The sequence below is a fragment of the Rhinatrema bivittatum genome, chromosome 7 (genome assembly GCF_901001135.1).
Source record: "Rhinatrema bivittatum chromosome 7, aRhiBiv1.1, whole genome shotgun sequence".
Taxonomy (NCBI): Eukaryota; Metazoa; Chordata; class Amphibia; order Gymnophiona; family Rhinatrematidae; genus Rhinatrema; species Rhinatrema bivittatum.
The window spans coordinates 219,109,782-219,131,920 of NC_042621.1; the positions used below are offsets into that span (position 1 = coordinate 219,109,782).

General features: G+C 43.1%; 1 protein-coding gene across 2 annotated transcripts in view; it reads right to left on the reverse strand.

The window, feature by feature from the left end:
• Nucleotides 1-22,139, reverse strand: part of HTR7 (5-hydroxytryptamine receptor 7) — a 125,424-nt gene that overhangs the window by 81,453 nt on the left and 21,832 nt on the right. The gene's annotated exons all lie outside the window — the stretch shown is intronic.

The following is a 22,139-nucleotide window of genomic DNA, read 5'->3' on the forward strand; positions in this document are numbered from 1 at the left end:
ACTGAAGAAAAAGCAAAATACAAATATATAAGAAATGCACATTCCCAAAGATGGCATATTCCAATCGATGAAAGTCAAAATATATATATATATATTTTACCTTTGTTATCTGATCGTATTTTTCTAATCAGTTGGTCCCGGACTCTTTTTTCCCCTTTCTGTCATTTCCTAATTCCTTTTACAGGGGCTCTTTTATTATTTCTATTTATTCTCTCTCTTCCTGCCTTTTCCTTCCTCCCTGATACACACAGCCTCTGTCTCACACACACAGGCTGCTACTCCCACACACTCTCTTTTACCCAGGCTCCCACTCTTACACACAGGTTCCCACTCTCACACGAAGGTTTCTACTCCCACACACACACACATACAGGGGTAGATTTTCAGACGAGCGCGAACAGCCTACTTTTGTTTGCGCTCCAGGCGCAAACAAAAGTACGCTGGATTTTAGTAGATACGCGCGTAGTCGCGCGTATCGGCTAAAATCCTGGATCGGCGCGCGCAAGGCTATCGATTTCGTATAGCCTGCGCGCGCCGAGCCGCGCAGCCTACCCCCGTTCCCTCCTAGGCCGCTCCGAAATCGGAGCGGCCTAGAAGGGAACTTTCCTTTGCCCTCCCCTTACCTTCCCCTCCCTTCCCCTACCTAACCCACCCGCCCGGCCCTGTCTAAACCCCCATCCTACCTTTGTCGGGGGATTTACGCCTCCCGGAGGGAGGCGTAAATCCCCGCGCGCCAGCGGGCCTCCTGCGCGCCGGGCCGCGACCTGGGGGCGGGTACGGAGGGCGCAGCCACGCCCCCGTACCCGCCCCCAAAACGCTGCCGACACGCCCCCGCAACGCCGCGTGCTCCGGCCCCGCCCCCCGACATGCCTCCCGACACGCCCACTCCGAAAACCCCGGGACTTACGCGAGTCCCGGGGTTCTGCGCGCGCCGGTGAGCCTATGTAAAATAGGCTCACCGGCGCGCAGGGCCCTGCTCGCGTAAATCCGCCCGGTTTTGGGCGGATTTACGCGAGCAGGGCTCTGAAAATCCGCCCCACAGGCTCTAACTCTTACACACTCTCTCCCACATGCAGGCTTCCACTCCCACATGCTCTCTCTCACACCAACTGTCTCTCACACCCACATGCTTTCTTTCTTACATACACACACAGGCTCTCCACTCCCATGCTCTATCATACACACACAGTCTCTTCATTCCCATGCTCTCTCTCTCTCTCATACATACCCACACAGGCTTCTCACTCCCATGCTCTCTCTCATACACACACACACACACAACACACACACACAGGCTTCTCACTCTCATGCTGTCTCTCATACATACACACAGGCTTCTCATTCTCATGCTTTCTCTCATACATACACACACAGGCTTCTCATTCTCATGCTTTTTCTCATATACACACACACACACAGGCTTCTCACTCCCATACTCTAATGCACGCACAGACAGGCTTCTCACTCCCATGCTCTCTTTCATACTCGCATAGGCTTCTCACTCCCATGCTCTCTTTCATACGCACACACACACAGGCTTCTCACTCCCATGCTCTCTCTTACACAACACACACACAGGTTTCTCACTCTCATGCCGCCTTTCATATACACACACAACCCACACACACACACATACACACACAAGCTTCTCACTCGATGCTCTCTCTCATAACACACACAGGCTTCTCAATCCCATGCTCTCTCTTACACATTCATTTAGAAGCTTCTCACTCTCATGCTCTCTCTCATACACACCGGTTTCTCCCTCCCTTTCACACACAAGCACAGACACATGCTTCTCACTCATACATACATACAGAGGCTTCTCACTCCTATGCTCTCTCTCACACACACACACACACACACACACACCCAGGCTTCTCACTCCCATGCTCTCTCTCAGACAAACGCAGACAGATTTCTCACTCCCATGCTGTCTTTCATACAATAACAGAGGCTTCTCAATCCCATGCTCTCTCTCATACATACACAGGCTTCTCACTTCCATACTCTCTCTTACACAACACACACAGGCGTCTTACTCCCATGTTCTCTTTCATTTACACACACACACACACATACACAAATCTCCCCCCCCCCAATATACACACATAAAGGCTTCTCACTCCCATGCTCTCTCTCATACATACATACGGAGGCTTCTCACTCATACATACACACACACACTCACACAGAGGCTTCTCACTCCCATGCTCTTTCACACACATACACTCCCATTCTGTCTCTCTCTCTCATACATACACAAGCACACACACATACACACTATCAGGGCCTCTCCCTCTCATCCAGGCCTCTTGCTGCAAAGCCTCTTCTCTGGCCATGCGTGTTCAGCACCATGATGGCACTAAGATGGTCAGGCCTCTCTTCTCGGGCTGTGCGGAATGAGCTTCGCTATGGCCCTGAGATTGTCAGGTCTCTCTTCTCGAGCCACATGGGATGAGCTTTAACTACCTTGTATGTCCTAATGTGACATTTACCTAATCAATACTCAGGAAATTGAAGTCTCATATTATTATTGGGTTGCCCATTTTGCTAGGCAATCTAATCACCATTAGCCTTTTGTAGTCTGTTTCCTCATCCTGGCAGGCAGAAGGTACTTTAACCCACTACTATACTCTTCCCATTTACCCTTGGAATTTTTTATCCATATGGATTAGGGATGTGAATCGTTTTTTGACGATTTAAAATATCGTCTGATATATTTTAAATCGTCAAAAATCGTTAGGGCCACGATACAATACCAATTCCCCCGATTTATCGTCAAAAAATTGTAAATCGGGGGAAGGGGGAGGGCAGGAAAACCGGCACACTAAAACACCCTAAAACCCACCCCCGACCCTTTAAATTAAATCCCCCACCCACCCGAACCCCCCCCCCCCCCAAATGCCTTAAATTACCTGGGGGTCCAGCGGCACACTAAAACACGGCACACTAAAACCCCCTAAAACCCACCCCGACCCTTTAAATTAAATCCCCCACCCTCCCGAACCCCTCCCCCCCAATGCCTTAAATTACCTGGGGGTCCGTAGCCTTAAATGACCTCGGTAGCGGCGGTCCGTAGCTAAATCGGGGGAAGGGGGAGAGCAGGAAAAGCGGCACACTAAATCGTGTAGTCTTCAGCCGGCGCCATTTTGCAAAATGGCCGCCGCAAAATGGCGGCGGCCATAGACCAAAATGATTCGACGCAGGAGGTCGTTCCAGACCCCCGCTGGACTTTTGGCAAGTCTTGTGGGGGTCAGGAGGCCCCCCCAAGCTGGCCAAAAGTTCCTGGGGGTCCAGCGGGGGTCCGTGAGCGATTTCCTGCCGCGAATCGTTTTCCGTACGGAAAATGGCGCCGGCAGGAGATCGACTGCAGGAGGTCGTTCAGCGGCGGTCCGGAACCCTCGCTGAACGACCTCCTGCAGTCGATCTCCTGCCGGCGCCATTTTCCGTACGGAAAACGATTCGCGGCAGGAAATCGCTCACGGACCCCCGCTGGACCCCCAGGAACTTTTGGCCAGCTTGGGGGGGCCTCCTGACCCCCACAAGACTTGCCAAAAGTCCAGCGGGGGTCCGGAACGACCTCCTGCATCGAATCGTTTTGGTCTATGGCCGCCGCCATTTTGCGGCGGCCATTTTGCAAAATGGCGCCGGCTGAAGACTACACGATTTAGTGTGCCGCTTTTCCTGCTCTCCCGCTTCCCCCGATTTAGCTACGGACCGCCGCTATGGAGGTAATTTAAGGCTACAGACCCCCAGGTAATTTAAGGCATTTGGGGGGGGGGGGGTTCGGGAGGGTGGGGGATTTAATTTAAAGGGTCGGGGTGGGGTTTAGGGGGTTTTAGTGTGCCGTGTTTTAGTGTGCCGCTGGACCCCCAGGTAATTTAAGGCATTTGGGGGGGGGTTCGGGAGGGTGGGGGATTTAATTTAAAGGGTCGGGGTGGGTTTTAGGGGGTTTTAGTGTGCCGTGTTTTAGTGTGCCGCTGGACCCCCAGGTAATTTAAGGCATTTGGGGGGGGGTTCGGGAGGGTGGGGGATTTAATTTAAAGCGTCGGGGGTGGGTTTTAGGGGGTTTTAGTGTGCCGGCTCACGATTTTAACGATTTTCACGATACTTTACACACCCAAACGGCAACAATACGATTCCCTCCCCCTCCCAGCCGAAATCGATCGTTAAGACGATCGAGGACACGATTCACATCTCTAATATGGATTCCAGAATGCAGTTTATTTCCTGCAAAACCTTATCCTGCTTGACTCCAAAAGGTATGTCATCACTATCAGGACATTTTATGTGTGGAGTATGTTTGCATTGTAAACAATCACACCAAAAAAACCCACACACACCAACGGTGTATTCCAGTACACACCAATGTAAACAATCCAAAAACAACAAGTGTCCTGGTACTAAATTTTAAATAGCACCTAATACGCCAAACTACTTATGTATGACCCTCTATTCACGGGCAGACAATGTCAGTACTGCTCGTTTTGCATAGGGGTCACTAAACCTTTAATCAAATATAATTTTTTGTTGATTTTCAAAAATTTTTAAGCAATTGCAATCGAGAATAAAAAAACGGATACTTATCCGTTGGGTTTGGGTTCCGAGTGCGGATAAGTATCCGTTTTTTTATTCTCGATTGCAATTGCTTAAAAATTTTTGAAAATCAACAAAAAATTATATTTGATTAAAGGTTTAGTGACCCCTATGCAAAACGAGCAGTACTGACATTGTCTGCCCGTGAATAGAGGGTCATACATAAGTAGTTTGGCGTATTAGGTGCTATTTAAAATTTAGTACCAGGACACTTGTTGTTTTTGGATTGTTTGCATTGTAAACAAACCATTGTAGAGACAGAATGGTGGTCTCAAAAAGCTTAACAGTCATTGACTAGTTCTCAATTTTATGTACATGTTTTTGCACATAAAATTGAGAACTGGTAGATAACTGTTAATTAGTGTGCCTTATCCTGATACTAGGGATGTGCAGAGGGGCCGCATACGTTACATTCGGTATTCGTGGGGGGCAGATACGTTGCATTCGGCAAGGGGGGGGGCCCCGATCCGTTCATGCATTCCATTCTTATTCATTTCCCGGCTAAAATGTAATTAACTACAACCCCCCACCCTCCTGACCCCCCAAGACCCCCCCAAGACTTGCCAAAACTCCCTGATGGTCCAGCCATCTAATGCACTCACGCCATCGGCTGCCGGTATTCAAAATGTCGCCGATAGCCTTTGACCTTACTATGTCACAGGTGCTATCGGTGCCATTGGTTGGCCCCTGTCACATGGTATGAGCAATGGACAGCCGGTGCCATCTTGTGCTCCTACCATGTGACAGGGCCGACCAATGGCACCGGTAGCCCCTGTGACATAGTAATGGCAAAGGCTATTGGTGCCATTTTGAATACTGGCAGCCGATGGCCCGAGTGCAGGAGATGACTCCAGGACCCCTGCTGGACCATCAGGGACTTTTGGCAAGTCTTGGGGGGGACTCCCAAGAGTGGGGGTCAGGAGGGTCCCCCAAGACTTGCCAAAAGTCCCTGGTGGTCCAGCGGGGGTCCAGGAGCCATCTACTGCACTCATGCCATCAGCTGCCAGTAATCAAAATGGCGCCGATAGCCTTTGCCCTTACTATGTCACAGGGGCTATCGGTGCCATTTTGAATACCGACAGCCGATGGCGTGAGTGCAGTAGATGGCTCCCGGACCCCCGCTGGACCACCAGGGAGTTTTGGCAAGTCTTGGGGGGGTCAGGAGGGTGGGGTTTTGTTTAAATTCGCTCCTTTAGACGGCCGAATAATTCGGTGCAGATTCGTTGTATTTGCGGGAATCGCTATACATTTCGCTTCCCCACGAATACAACGAATATGGCCCTATACGTTGCGGATTGCCAATATGTTGCAAACGAATGTACACCCCTACCTGATACTGCTTGCAGCCCACTATAAGGCAGGGGAACGAAGTTTGTGTACATATATTTCTGATACCAGTTTCTTTTAGTAATTCTAAAAACTTTGAATGTATGAAATTACTTTTCACACCTTTTTGTTTTTTCTTTTTTTGAACACTGCAAATATTACATCAAGCCCTAAAACACCAATACACCACCTATCAAGTAAACAGACTAAGTCAGACTTCCTAAAAATATCTGCAAAAAATCTCAAAGTGAATTAATTGTAGAAAAAAGAGGTAACCTGTTAGTTACTTTGGCTTTTATCTCTGATAAGGATAATATCTTTAGATTCTTTTTTCGAAACAGAATGAAGACATTCTATGGTTACAAAATCTGGATTTATCCAGACTTGGTTAAAACCACCCAACTTAGGAGAAAGAAATTTCTCACTCTAAGACAATTGGTAATAGATAAGGGTGGTCAGTTCTTATTAAGATACCCCTGTAAATGTGTGATAAATTTAAAAGAACACAAATACCAATTCACCGATCCTGAACAACTCAGAGTACTTTTGGGGATAGATAAACAGGCATAAATAGATAGAAGTTGGAGAATTATTCAACTTACTTTTACTTGTTTATTATAGAAATTTTTCAAATAAGATTGCTCAATAGTAGATAAACTTTCTCTTTTTACTTTAACAAAATACAGAAAGTGAAATATTAACTTGAAAAAATTTATACCTGTTATTGTATAACAATTTTTTCTTTTTGTTTCTGTAATTACAATATTGCAAGTGGATACTTGTATAAATATGGAAAATGAATAAATAAAGAATTTAAAAAAAAAATAAATAAAAATATCTGCAAAATAAAAAATACCTATACCTAAAAATATTGTACAAAAACTTTTAAAACTGCAAGGATCTCTTCTTCAGATGACAGATCAGAGACATTGACATCTAAAGACGAGTCCTATATTGTCTCAATAGTTCATGTACAGTATTTTGAGACAATACTTACACAGTTCAATAAAAGCTATCACAGCCTGCCAAGAATACAGTTTACCCCAAGAGACAATTCTGCCATATAAAAATAACTTTAACTCCCAGGACTCAAACATCAAGCACCCCACCCAAATATTACATCAATAAAATATTTTAAAATAGTAGATATATCAAATAACATCCAACCATTAAAACTAATTGAGATTTAAAAAAAAAATCCCCTGCTCTCCATTAGGGTTGCAAACTGGCTCCAGATTTTCAGGACAGGTTGATTCAGTCCTGGTATTACTCCACTGCATGCAAGTACTTATAGTCTTGCTTTTCTTAGGGAATGCAATAGGGAAAGAAGAATAAGGAAGGGGTTATTTGGTGCAGTGCTGTACTTGGGCTCAGTGAGCCTGGGAAACTCAGAAGAAAAAAAACCTGATTCTTTTGGGACTATAAACTGTTGGGTTTAGTTTTCAATTGTGTACTGCTGTACTTGGGCTAAGGAAGCTTGAGAACTCAGAAGAAAAAAAAACCAGATTGGTTTGGGACTATAGACAGCTGAGCTGGCTTTTCAATTGTGTACTGCTGTACTTGGACTAAACAAGCCAGGAAACTCAGAAAAGAAAAAAAAACTTGATTGCTTTGGGATGGTAGACTGAGTTTGAGGGTTTTTTAAAATTTTGCACTGCTGTGTTTGGATTGAGAGGGCCTGAGAACTCAGAGGAAAAAAAAAAACCAGCTTGCAAACTCATAGAAATTCCAAAGATTTTTCTTCTAAGGAAACAACACAGAAGTAACGTTTATCTATAGGTCCTGTGATCAACACTGCAACACCTTTATCTACAGGTATAATGTATGCAATTTAAATATTTGGGAATTTATGAAATATTTTTTCTCTGAGATAGAATGTGCTTCAGTTAAATCAAACTCAGAATCAGATCATCAGTCATACACTTTTCTCACATCCAGCTATCAATGCTTACAAATACGGTGGATCAGCTGGAGAGAATTAACCTTAAATTTAACTAATTCCTTACCTCAAACAGGATTAAATTTATCATCAACACTACATTCACTCACTGTAATACATAAAATGAGTGTTTCCTAAGGTGTTTAGGTGTTCCTCCACTTAGTCTAGGCCTCTGTGACAGGAACCTGCAACCTGGTCTCTCCCCTTCAGTCTCCAGCTCAGCTCTGCCTTCAGTTTCACAACATGCTCAGTGAAAATCCTCAGCAAAGATCCCCACTCCTCTGATGTAATTTTAAGAAATAGTACTTATGTACTTCAAGAAACCTAGTTATTCTTTAAGGAACCAACCAAAACCCCTAGGCTAAGAAAAACATCCTAAAAAATAATTTTTAGTAAGCTCAAAACATTCTCTTTAAGTAATTTAGCGTATGATTGCTTTATTATTTTATAACATTTAATTTTACCATTTCTACATGATACAAATTTTAAGATTTTAGGAAATTTATATGTAATCATAAGCTGAGATTTGAATTATTGAAATTAGATTTTATGATATGAATCTTTGTAACCGATTTTAATGTATTGGCACTTTAAAAATTTTATTTTATTTTAGATATTTAATGTTATTTTATGTGCCCTGATGTAAACCGTTATGATGGTAAATCACTTAATGACAGTATAGAAAAGTTATTAAATAAAATAAATAATGTATTTCTTAAATCATTCTGTACTTTGGCTTAACTTATTATTGTTATGCAGACCTGATCACTTAACTGCTTTGCATAAACACTGAGGTGATCTAGCATTGCTATAGCATTGCCACGGTGTTGCCTAGGGGATGGCTTAAGGAGGGATATTTTACTCCTCTCTAAGAGTTGAAAGGATCTTATTTTTGACCACCTTTTATACTGCCCATTAAAATAAATAGGGAAAATTTGCTGAATGAAACCAATAAAAACTCCACTCACATTTTTAAATCCTTTATTTAGATTTATATTCTACTTTTTAGTGGATTACATTTAGGTACTTCCCTATCCCCACAATCTAAGTTTGCACCTCAGGCAATGGAGGGTAAAGTGACTTGCCCAAGGTCACAAGGAGTGATAGCAGGACTTGAATGCTGGTCTCCTGGTTCATAGCCCACAGTGCTAACCACTAGACTACTCCTCACACCAAATTCTCATGTTAGCCTCCAAATAAGTGTCCTGTGTCACTTTATAATGAAAACAAAATTTTTTCCCCAAATCAAGTGTTTTTATAATCCCATCTGGAAACCACCACCACCAAATCCCAATTTCTTAAACGATTTTGATCACTTTTATTTTCAGGGAACCCTGGGAAAAAACAGGTGGAATAACTCAATTAATATCCACTTTTAACCCTTAATTCATACTGTGGTCAAGTCACTGGAATCCTTAAAGCAGGCCAACACTGTCAAACAAATGAATTTTATTAAACTGAAGAAGTTTATTAAACTTATTGGCACCAGGTTCACCAGGGTACTTCCTGGGGGCTGAAACTAATATGGGAGCCTCTCTTGCTGCTCCCCATCAAAAACAATTTTCTGAATTTTTAAAATGGCTTGTTTTATTTTTATAAACTTTTAAAATTTAAGGGTCTCATTTTCTAAAGTACCGCAGGCCTGCGGTACTTTAGAAAACTGTGGTAATGAGGGACGGGGGGCCGAAACAGGGGGGGGGGGGGCGGTCCTGCGCTAGCTGGCAGCGATCGCACCTCCACGATGCGATTGCTGCCGGCATCGCGCCCAATAACTACACCATAGAAGGTGTAGTTAGTTATTGGGCGTGAAATAGGCAATGAAAAAAGCCCTTACCTTTTCGCTGTCTGCGCCATCCTCGCAGAGTCGGCCCCGGTGATACCCCGACTCCTCCTCTTCCGGGGCCGACTCCGCCCCGATGTAGGTAGCGCAGGCATGCGCTACCTTTGCTAGCTATCGCAGGCTTGCACTAACAGCGCAAGCCTGCGATAGCCTTGGAAAATAAGGTCCTAAATTTGCCTTCAGACATTTTTTGGGGCAGCCTTTCTCTGATGTCATCACCGACATCAGTGAGGACCCCCTTGGCATGCGCTATCATGCAGGGCTTTGATTAAAGCCCCGATGCTATCTGCCCCTTCAATATTGCAGCCAGCAATGGTGCTTCCATTAGGCAAACTAGGCGGTCGCCTGGGGCATCAAAATTTCGGAGGCAGCAAAATCATGCAAGCTCAAGGCATAGAAGAGTACTGCACAGATCTAATACTGCTTAAAAAGGGAGCACTGTGTTGGAACCATAGCCACTGCCACTGCTAGGAGAGAGTGTTGTGCTGGAACTGCCACCAATAGGTAAGTTGGAGAGGGGGATGCATGACCGAAGGTTCGCCTAGGGTGCCATATATTCTTGCACCAGCCCTGATTGCAGCAGCAGTGTTCCCAGTGTTGCCGCTGCCTTCTGGGCCCAGCCACACTCAGTGGCATTGATTTAATAAAAAGATTGTTGTAGCACTATGGGCTTCTTCTTCAGGCTGCCGGGAGCTCCCCAGGCTCCCGTGACCCTTCCTGTCACTCACGCGGCTAACCACTGCATCGGCGGAATCCCTGAAGCGGCACTAAAAGCCTATCAGCTGCTTGCTCCTGGATTCCTTAATGCACGGCCAGCCTCCCTGCTCTCACAGCTCAGCGTTACTTTCAATTTTAAACGCGGCTTGACGACGCTGGCAGCAGGAGGCTGCCTTTGCCTCCAAGCCCTAATAAATTCTCTGGGGAGCATCCCAGGGCACCTCTCCACAATTGTGGCTGACAGCTGCTTTCATTTTATCACAGCCTGAAGCAGCTGGCAGCAGGCACATGCTGCTCTCTTCTTCCCTACAAATTTTCTTTTCAAAAAAATCAGGGCACTTTCCCCACGGACCTCCCAAGCCCCAGCTAACCATTGGGCCATCACTCCTGGGCTTCCCGAAGCCCACCAACGATTCCTGGGCACTCAATTATTTATTTATTTACCATATTTACACATACCCAAGCACTCTTTCATGCTCAGTGGCCTGCTTGCTCTCACACACATACTCTCACTCACTCACAGAAGCTTAGGTCTCCCGTTCTCTTCTCCACCTCCTCATCATGCCGCCAGGTCATGGGTCCTCTCTTTTTCAGCTGTGGTGGTATGGGCTCCATGGTGGCCTGCCAGGACCCGTTTTCAACGCTACAGGATGGACTGCACTGTGGCCTGCTGCATCTTGGGTTCTTTTTGTGGCATGTACTGCAGCAGGAGTTGCGTTGATCCAACATCATCTTTTCCTGCCGCAGAACCGATCTCAAGATAAGAGCTTCAAGACTGGCCCTGTAGCAGCAGGAAATGATGTTCATTTAAACACAACCGCTGCAGCTGGCTGGGGGTAAATGAAGTGGGTCTTGTGGTTGAGTGCAATATTGACTCAGGCAGGTATTTGGTTTATCCCTGCCCGACTTGAAAATAAAATGCAAAAAAACAAAACAAGTAAATAAAGGAAACCGGTTAGGGCCAGGGATTCACTGAATCCCTTGTAAGGCCTTGACCACTTCAAGGAACTCAAGATTATAACTTGGCATAAGCCAGTACAATATTTGTGACCATATCAAGAACTATGGTACATACATAGCCCATCAATATGATGGTCCTTTAATATACAAATGTATAAATTTTGCAATTCGTTGAATGGTAATTGTAGAGATGTGATTTGTTTTTCTATTTTTCAATACTTATAAGACAAGCTTAGGTCTCCCTCTCTCTTCTCCACCTCTTCATCATGCTGCCGGGTCATGGGTCCTCTCTTTTTCAGCTGGAGTGGTATGGGCTCCATGCTGGCCTGCCAGGACACGTTTGTGAGACTGTTTATTAGCATTATAAACACAAGTTATTACCTACTGAACATTCCTTTCCATTCCCTGGTTAATTGTAAATGCACCAATAAATGTATTCACAATAATCTGCAATTGAAATCAGAGATGGGACACTCCCAAATAAAGTGAGCCACAGAAGAAAAGGACTGTGTGGGGAATCTTTCTGCAGTTCACAAGGAAAAAGGAGCTTAATCCTCATAGCAGAATTATAGATTTTTTCCTGAATGCAGAAAATACAAACCAAACAACATTAGTGATTCTACATTTCCATTTCATGTAATACTCCAAATTGTATTAACCTGATCCCCCTCAAAGTTTAAAGGGAATTAGATAATTCAAAGGTGGGCCATTTTTCAGTAAAATTTCTGATAGGATATGTACATGTTAAATTTCTGTTGATCTTGAAAAAATAGGTTTATTCAGAAAATTCAACCATAGAATGGATTTATAAAAAAAGGTTCTGGAATATAACACCAAGGAAGCAATTTTCAATAGTGTGCAATGATTGCAAGGTACACATGCACTTTTCTATGCATATAGGGGTAGATTTTAAAAGAAGCGCGCGCGGCCTACATGTGCGCATGCATGTTATAAAATCCAGGGTCAGCACGCACAAGGGGGTGCACAATTGTGCACCTTGTGCTCGCCGAGCCGCGCTGCCTTCCTCCGTTCCCTTCCCCCTAGCCTAACCTTCCCACCCCTTCCCCTAAAATTTCCCCCCCCCCCCCCCCAGCCCTACTCTAACCCCTCCTGACTCGTCTTACCTTTTGCACCTGCCTCTGGCAGGCGCAAATTGCACACACTGGCAGCCTGCCGGCACGCGATCCTCCAACAGACCACCCCCGGACTGCCCTGCCCACGCCCTGCCCCCGGACTGCCGCTTTAGTGAAGCCCCGGGACTTACACGCGTCCCAGGACTTTATGTGCGTCACCGGGCCTTTTTAAAATAGGCCCGGCGTACATAACCTTTTTAAAATCCGGCCCATAGCTTGTAAATAATTTTCAAAGATAAATTACCTGGGTAATTTCTCTTTGAGAATTAGATGCAAGTACATGTGTACAAATGGTGTGTGTACTGTCCAATTTCTATTTGTGTAGGCAGCTGATCAGTGTTAAAACAATGCATGTACATCTGAAAATCCAAATGTACCAGTGCTGTTTACTCTCCCTGCCTGGACGCCTGAGAACGCTTCTTTAACCCAGTTAAAGGTATACATATTATGGAAGCCTGTGGATATTTCTAGTCGCACTGAGACCATCCTACCCAGATAAATATCTATTTACCTGGGTAAATGGCTTTGAAAATTCTCCTTCTCAAGGTTAATTTTGGTGTATGTTGTGGTCACATGGATAATTTGGCTACAACACATACCAGAGATGAATTGTGGGCAAATATCATACTGAGTGGGAAGGGAGTCCTCTTCCTCACCTCCCAGATATCCAAAAAACACCTTCTTCTTATTCTATGGTCTCTTGTAATTTATGAATGCTAAACTTTTTTCCTTAACTTTTCCGCTACTTCTATAGAAAACCATAGAGGCCTCTTTTTTCTCTTGCCTTTATTTACTTTCCTAACAAAAAGGTTAGCTGCCCTTACAATATCTATTTTTAGATTTAACTGCTGCTCTTTTACTTCCCGTAGATTTTCCCATCCAGTTAACAACTCCTTGAGGTATTCCCCTATTTAAAAAAAGGTTTCTTGAAGTCTAGGACATATGTCTTTAATTGAACTTTCACTGCCTGTTTCTAATACTGACCCACATCATCTGAGGATCACTGGATCCTAGATGGCTCATAATGTTCTCTGGCATTCTCTACTGAAGCTGCTAGGAAAAGTATGCAAATGAGTCTTCCAGTTCTCTGCTGCTGGAATTAGTGTGGGGCTGTGGAAGCTGAATCCTAGACAGCTTGCAGTATCATCTGGAATCCTCTGCAGGGACTGCTGAGATAAGTATGCAAAAGAGCCTTCAGGTCCTCTGCAGCTAGAAAGATTGTGGGGGCTGTGAATGCTGAAACAAGATGGCTTGCAGTGTTCTCTAGAGTCTTCTGTTGCGATTCTGCCCTGTTTGGGCTGTATCTCCACCTTTTTCCTCTCCTCCTCTGTGCTATTTTTGCTTCTTTAGCAGCCCTGAGGCTGCCGACGTCTTGCCATCACGGCCGGAGCCGCCGTTGCGCTTCCCGTGTAGCCAGAGCCACGCTACTGCAGTCCCTGCAGCCTGGAGGCTGTCCCTGCTCTCAATTCGCAGCTGGATCTGTACTGAGAAACCCGGCGCGGCCCAAAGGCCGCCAACACACTTTCTAAGTGACCCAGAGGCCGCCTACAGCTTGCTTGCACGGCTGGAGACACGTTGCCTCCTCCCAAGCGGCACGGAGGCCGCTGACCCGCTCTTCTCGCGGCTGGAGCCACATTGAGATACCTTATGCGGCCAGAAGGCCGCATACAGTGTTTCCGTGTGGCCCGGAGGCCACCATCTTACCTTGGGTCCTCCGGGGGAAGAGGGCCTGCATCCCCAGGCTCTTCTGTGGCATGGAGCCCCGTAGTTCATCCTTGGCGGCAGGAAAGCCGCCGTCCATCCCGGGGCCTTCCTGAGGCCTGCTTCTCCTTTGGCAGTCTTCAGCGTTGTAGCAGGGCCGCTGTCCAGGGTCCTGTACTGCTTCCTCCTAGGGGGCGAGGTCGGTTCTCTCTTCAGCATTTAAAGCCACAGCATAGGCGTGGTCCACTTCTGATGTCATCAATGGATCCGCCTCTTCTGCAGTATAAAAAGCTTCAGTCTTCATTCCTTCCTTGCCTTCAAAAGGAACCAGTCCTCCTTAGGACTTCTCTGAATCCAACTTCTCGTTGGCACTCTGTTTTTCATTGGAATTCCATGTCTTCGTCCTGGTCTCTTGTCTCGTCAGCTTCTGTGTTCCAGATGTTCCTGATGTTCGTCCTCTCGATGTCTTCTCATTTTCATATCGTCTCAAGTCTTCAAATCTTCTCAACTCTTCGAATCTTCTAACCAACCCTGAAGTTCCAGATGTCCCACAACTGGTCCTTCTCTGCGAATTTTCTAAGCAACCCGGAAGTTCCAGATGTCCCGTCACTGGTCCTTCTCTTCAAATCCTTCAACCTTTCCTTCGACAGCGCCCCCACCGGATGGATCCTGCTTTTACCTCCAAACTCCAGTGCCAAACTCAATGTCATACTTATGCTCCCGCGCTGAGTCCTGGACCCCAAGTCCTTGGTTCCTGGGGTTCGGCCCTAGGTCCTTCCCTAAGGTCCTATTTTACTGTCAGGACCTCTGGATTCCCTTGCAACTGTCTCATCCTGATATTGAACTCTAATAATGTCCTGCTCTGTTCGATGTGGTCCTTCCCTTGCCTTGACCGGCCAGGTGGGCGCGTTTCAGTTCAGGTCTCGCTGAGCCTTGTCAAACCTTACCCTGGATCTACAATCAACCTGTCTTGGGAACCTCAAGCGTGGTCCGCGACCTGCCTTGCTAGTTGAGTAGGGCACGTGCATGCGTGGTCCGTGACTTGCCTTGCTGGGCAGTGTAGGGCACGCCTTGTCACAGTACCACCTCAGAACTCTAAACCCTTGAGACTCCATCTAAGTTCTTCGTCTTCGTCTCTTCGTGAAGTCCTCACGTCTTTAGAGTCTTCGTCTGATGTCTTCATCCTTTGTCCACCATTCGCCCTGTCGCAGTTGCTGCTCCATGCAGCAGGTCTGAAAGGGCTAGGATTAGTCAGAGGACCACTCATGAGACCAAACATTGTGTTGTCTGAGTCTTTCTACTGTGCACAGGTGCGGCGGTGGTCAAGGTCCATCTACACCAGCCTACACTCGGACGCCTTTCACCTGCCTTGGTGCTTGCTGGAGCTCCTCTACAGCTGTGTTGTCGCCCAGGGGTACACATATACCACAAGAGATAAGTCTGCTACCCGTCCCACAACATCTTCTACTGGGGCTGCTGAGAAAAGTATACAAATGAACCTTCCCATTCTCTGCTACTGAAAATAGTTTGTGGGCTGTGAAAGATGAAACCTAGATGGATCACAGTGTTCTCTGGAATTCTCTGCTGGGACTTTTTGGAAAGATATGCAAATGAGCCTTCCAATTCTCTGCTACTAGAAACAATATGAGGGTTGTGGAAGTTGAAGCCTAGATTGTCCTCTGAAGTCCTCTGCTGGGTCTGCTGGGAGGAGAATGCAGATGAGCCTTCTGGTCCTCTGTTGCAGACAGACACCACTTCCTCTAAGTGCATTATATATATATATATATATATATATATATATATATATATATATACAATTGTTTGATTTTCAGATGTCAAAACTGAATTTAATTATTCAAGCAAATCTGAGTCAAATATTCATGTTTGAACTTGAATTTTAACCAGGTCGTAGGAGATTCATTCATTCCTTGGGGAAATGTTGAAATCTATGCTTTAAGAGGTATGAGATACATTATGCTATTTATAAGTTCAGAACCATGGACATCACTATGCAAAAGCAGGTGCTGACTACAGACTTTCAACTATTTTCCAGTAGAAAAATTATGCCCTTCAATTCAAGTATTACTAATGTCCTTTTACCCTGGATTTAACCAGAGAAAAAGAACAGAACTTTCAGTACTTTCCTATCATGAGTGCACAGGAATGGTTGAGCAATCACTGAAACTGAAAGATTTACATCTTCTTTTGGAAAAAAAAGGCATTTGAAGTCAATTCTATCCCAAGGACATATACATAGTAAGGCAATTTTTCAAAGGTATTTACCTAGATAAATTAACCTGTCTGAAAATTGCCCTCCTAAACCCAGCTAGAAGTATGCACAAGCTTTTTTAGCACTCGTGTTTTAGCCAGATTACTGGGAGCATATTTGGGCTAGGCGAGGAAAAAAAAGAGCAGATATATGCCTTTTTCATAAATATGTATTTATTTATTTAAAAACTCTACTATACCGTCGTTAAGTTAATTCACCATCACAACGGTTCACAGAAAGGCACAATAAGAAAAAAACTATAATTGGTATAGATTACAAATTAAACATGTGCCAATATAGAACGGTAACATATTTTAATAATAGAAACTATGTGTTAAATAAAGCTTATATGTCGGTTAAAAAACTGTAAAGCGGTTCAAATCTACGTTAATGTATTTGGAGATATAAAAGAAAAAACTAATTGCTTGGTGCGTCCTTATCTATCGACTGTTTTCCTCCTTCTCTTTGTCTTTCAAGAAAGCTTGTTTAAAAAGCCATGTTTTCAGATTAGTTTTAAATAGTTTCAAGTTTGTCTGCAGCCTTATTTCGAGTGGCATGGAGTTCTATAGAACAGGTCCAGCCAGCGACGGTGCTCTCTCCCTTACTTGAGTGAGGCGTGCTGATTTAACAGAAGAAACAGTTAGTAGGGCCTTATTAGCAGATCTCAGGTTTCTGTGTGGAACATGTAAGCGCAGAGCTGTGTTAAGCCAGTCGGCCTTTTCATCATGGATTGGTTTATGAAATATACAGTGCCTTGTATTGTATTCTTTGTTCAATTGGAAGCCAGTGTAGTTCAGCAAGTGTTCCTGTGATGTGGTCTCTTTTCTTTTTGCCTGTCAAAATTCTAGCGGTGGAATTTTGCAATATTTGGAGTGGTCTAATGATAACTTGAGGTAGCCCTAATAGCAGAGAGTTACAGTAGTCTGTGCTCGCGAATATCATTGCCTGTAGAAATGTACGAAAATCGTTCAGTGTTAGCAGGGGTTTTAGTCTTCTGAGGACCATTAATTTGGTGTACCCTTCTTTTAATTTCTGTGAAATGTGTTGATTAAGGTTTAGCTCAGGATCAATTATTACCCCTAGATTCCGTACTTTTATTGCTAACTCCACGGTTAGATTATTTTTTATTGCAATTGTAGGTTGTATAGGGTGTATATTTTTTCGTTCTAGATGTAAGAATTCAGTTTTGTCAATGTTTATTACGAGTTCCATTTGATTTAGGAGCTGTTTGATTATTTCAAGATACATATTGGCTAGTTTCATTGTTTCTTCAATAGTGTTTACGATGGGTAACAGTAGTTATATGTCGTCTGCGTACATGTAATGTATGATTCCAAGTCCTCCCCCATCTCCCTCACCCCCTGGATGCCCACAAATATCAGGTACAAAGTTCACAGGTGCTTTTAATGTGCATAATTTAGAGTAGCTAACATTAATGTATGGATGATCAGGCCATATTATTCCTTAAAAAAGAGAATATCTTAAAAAAGAGAGTTCAAGGGGTATAGATATCAATCTGAGTGACAGGAGGATTCCATCCCCAAGTGGGTGGATGAGTCATTGGGACATATAATGTGACTCTTTAAGCCACAGGGAGGAGTTCTCAGTTGGGGTCATTTGGAGTTAAGTGAGACCTTTCACAGGGAGTTTGGGGAAGGCAACTAAAAGGCTGCGATTCACCTTGGACTCTGAAGTTCTGCTGGAGAGGGGAGTTCTCTCTCTCTCTTTCTCTCTTATAAGGGTGAAAGGCCATCCAGGAAGATTCAGATCCTTAGTTTATGAGACTAGGGTTGGACTGAGGTGGCCGCAGTCAGTAAATGTTTTGGACACAGGAAGAAGAAAGGGCCTAGCTAGCAGTTTGAGAGGATGATCCTTCTATCGCATTACTCAAGCAATCTAAGCAGAGCATGAGAGAGAACTTTTAGGATAGTTGCTATTTTGATCTTGCTGAATTGTTTTGCTGAATTTTCTTGTATTTGCTGAAAAATTTTGGATTTTAAGTAAACTATAACTTTCTTTGAAACACAACACATGGTGTAGACAGGTTTATTTTAGTGTGTGATCTTCTTAGGGCCCTACAGATTATCCTGTCCCTCTCACAGACTCTGAGTTCCCCCCAACCCTTACACCAAGTGAGTCAGTGCTCAGCAGGGTGTGAAATTCCTTATCATTAATTAGAATTCTTAGGCCCCTTTTTTCCCAATTCCCTTGCTTGAAGTAAAAAACTACAACCACACCCAAGGTAGCTTCAGTAAGGAGCACGAGTGAGGAGAAGAGCCGGAGAGACCAGTGGTGGTGAGCTGCCCTCCCCCCCTCCACCTACCAGGAGCTCCTGCCATCAGAGACCCTGGGACATCTGAGCCCATAAGAGTGATGCGGCTGCACTAACTGTTGGGTGAGTAAAGAGGAGAGCCAGAGAGACCTGTGGTGGTAAGCTGCCCTTCCCTCTTTGCCTACTGGGAGCTCTTGACATCAGAGGCCTTGAGACATCTGGGCCCATAAGCGTGACACAGCTGTGGTGCACAGCCGCCAGTTCACAGATGAAGCCACGCACCAAAGTGCCGTGCGGCTTTGTTTTTTCTATCTTGTTCCTCTTAAATTTAATGGCTATGAAACAAAAGAGTAAAACGGGTCTAATTTCTTCAGGTACTGCTCAAAGCCCATGGACCATCATGCATACTGACTATCAGGAGATACCAGTATGGGCAGAAAGAACGAGGAGTCTTCTGATTCAGGCACCTCTTTGAGTCCAGGTATGCATTTATTTATTTAATGATTGATTGATTGACTGATTTTTATATACCATCATTCAGATGATGGCCATATATTCAGATTTTTATATACCATCATTCAGATGATGGCCATATATTCAGTTTTGGTGATATGTATATAGTGATTTTGCTGTTCTCAATTTTATGTAAGGGCCCTGCCCAAAAGTTAACCTGTTTGCAATGTCATATGTAAGGGTTCTGCCCAATGGTTCCTGTTTAACTGTAAACCGATACGATGTGTGAACGGTTATCGGTATAAAAAAGACATTAAATAAATAAATAAATAAATAAATAAATAAATAAGTCTTCATAACGGTTCACAAATATCGTAGAAACAAAAAATACAAACATTTGCATAAAGGATTATAAATAAAACAAATTATATAAGAAACAATAAATAAAAAACATATTACAAAATAGAACAAGAAATATTACTTGTTAAAAGTAAAGATAAAAGAAGATAAGAATTATGATTTAAAAGTGCATACTGGGCGAGAGTATGTAGTGTGTTATTTGGATTTATCTTGTGATTCCTCAAATGCTTTAGTGAATGACCAGGTTTTTAGGTTTGTCCTGAATATCTTGGGGTTTGGTTGAATGTGTAAGGTGGCTGACAATAAATTCCAGATTTTAGGGCCTGCCACAGAGATAGCTCTGTTTCATACATTGGATAGATGAGCCGTTCTTATCGAGGGGATTGTTAACAAACCCTGATTAGCGGAACGAAGATTTCTACTAGGGACGTGAAGCCTGATTGCTGCATTAAGCCAGTCTGTTCATTATTAATGATCTTATGTATTAGGCAAAAGATTTTGAATTCAATGCGCTTTTTTACTGGAAGCCAATGTAAAGATATCAACATATGTGTAATGTGATCTATTTTCTTCTTACCTGTTAGTAGTCTTGCTGCTGAGTTCTGAAGAATCTGTAAAGGACGTAGCATAGACACTGGAAGTCCCAGTAGGATAGAATTGCAATAGTCTGTGTTGGTAAAGATTAGTAGTTGTAATACGGTTCTAAAGTCGTTTAGGGACAGTAGTGGTTTTAGATATCTAAGGGTTAGTAGTTTATGATAGCCATCTTTTACTTTCAATACGATATCCCGCCCACAACTTTTATCTGCTATCTTACTTGATTATTCTACTCCATTGGGAGAGAATTTTGCTCTGGGAGCTTTAGGAAACTCTGAGACATCTGAAGTTGCTTCCTCTATATCTTTAGTCTTTAATGCCAGGACTGAATTAGTTGAAAATGTTGAAGAATCTGTTCTGCAAAGCAATGAAGTTGATATTCAACAGAAAAAAGCCCCATTACCAGGGGTTTTCACTCTTCTTAGTACAACTGATATTGAATGTGATCAAACGGACAATACAGTATTAGATATATGGAAAGCTGTAACCAAAGTAGATAAGACCTTGACTAATTCTATTCAGCAATTAAATAAAAGCACTGAGAATACAAAGTCCAAACTACAGGAGCAGGATAATCGTTTGAATAAAATTGACGCATCCTTGATTAGAGTAAATTCTCAGATAGATCTCTTGCAAACCGCTGGGGCCATATATATCAAGGACAATTTGATACTACACTCTCACTTGGAAAATATAGAGAATCAGTTTTGAGGGAGAATTTTACATTTCCTTACCTTTCCTATGACTAAGTTATTATCACTTTATGAGATGTTTAAGAAATACCCATTTGAAATTCTTCTATCTCTGCTGAGAAATGTTCTGTCTTATCTAATTTATATTATGTGCCTAAATTTAAGTAAGTGATTGCCCCTGATAAAGGGGCAATTGATGTTATATGTCCAGTGAGTCCTTCTCTATCAGACTTCTTGGAATTTTCAGTTAATAATATTCCTACAAGAGCTACTTTACTGGTTTCCTTCTCTCTGGAGCAAGAGAAAAATTTGCTTTTTCAAAAGTTCTGTTACTATAAGGACAGATTTTTTTTTCTGGCAATGGATATAGGTATTTCCTGATGTGTCTTGGGTACCACAGATTAGAAGGAAACAGTTTTTACCATTGAAACAGAGCTATTAATTTGGGAGGAACATTTTCTTAAATATCCAAGCAAATACTTGGTTACTTATCACAAGAATAGCTTTATTTTTACTGATCCCTTACATCTTGAGACATTCTTTAATGATAAATCAGTAGGTTAAGTAATGGGGTAAATATTGTAAGGGAATTTACCCTCTTTATTATTATATCTTTATTTTTTCCTAATTGATAAAGCTCCCCATTTTTATTGTGGACTATGATGTAACCTATGGATTACTTGAGAGATAAAGCTTTTGATAATTTTCCTGGTAATTATATTTTTCTTTGTTTTTTCATTGATGTAAATGGTTAAACTTAATAAAATGTAAATTAAAAAAAAGATAGCTTCAGTAAGAATTTCACTTTTATTCCTATGTACATGCATGGAGACAGCATAACCATATGCTAATCTAAAGAAATCAGATCAATATATAGTCTCAATTGCTCAATATTAAACAGTAGTTCATTAATAGTATTCCGTTATTCATTGGAGCTTTGCACTTATGGGTGGTCTTATTTATAACATGATATCAGCTTCTGACTAATAACAGCTCCATTAGTTATTTGTGATTCTAGCAGTTTATGAATAATTATTTTACCTACATAACCAACTATTTCTAAGAAAACCGTTTTCTAAGTGAGAAACAATATCCACTCTGAACTGGTTGTGACAAGCTAAAACTTATCTTCAGTTTCTTCTTTTCTAAGAATCACTACCAGTCAGAGGAAATACAAAGAAGTATAGCATATTTTAGCTAATTCTATAAAACTAGTGTGGAGGTTAGTTAGCTAGACCAAGAAAAACACAACATGGGCTGAGCTGGGCTCTCTAAGATTCA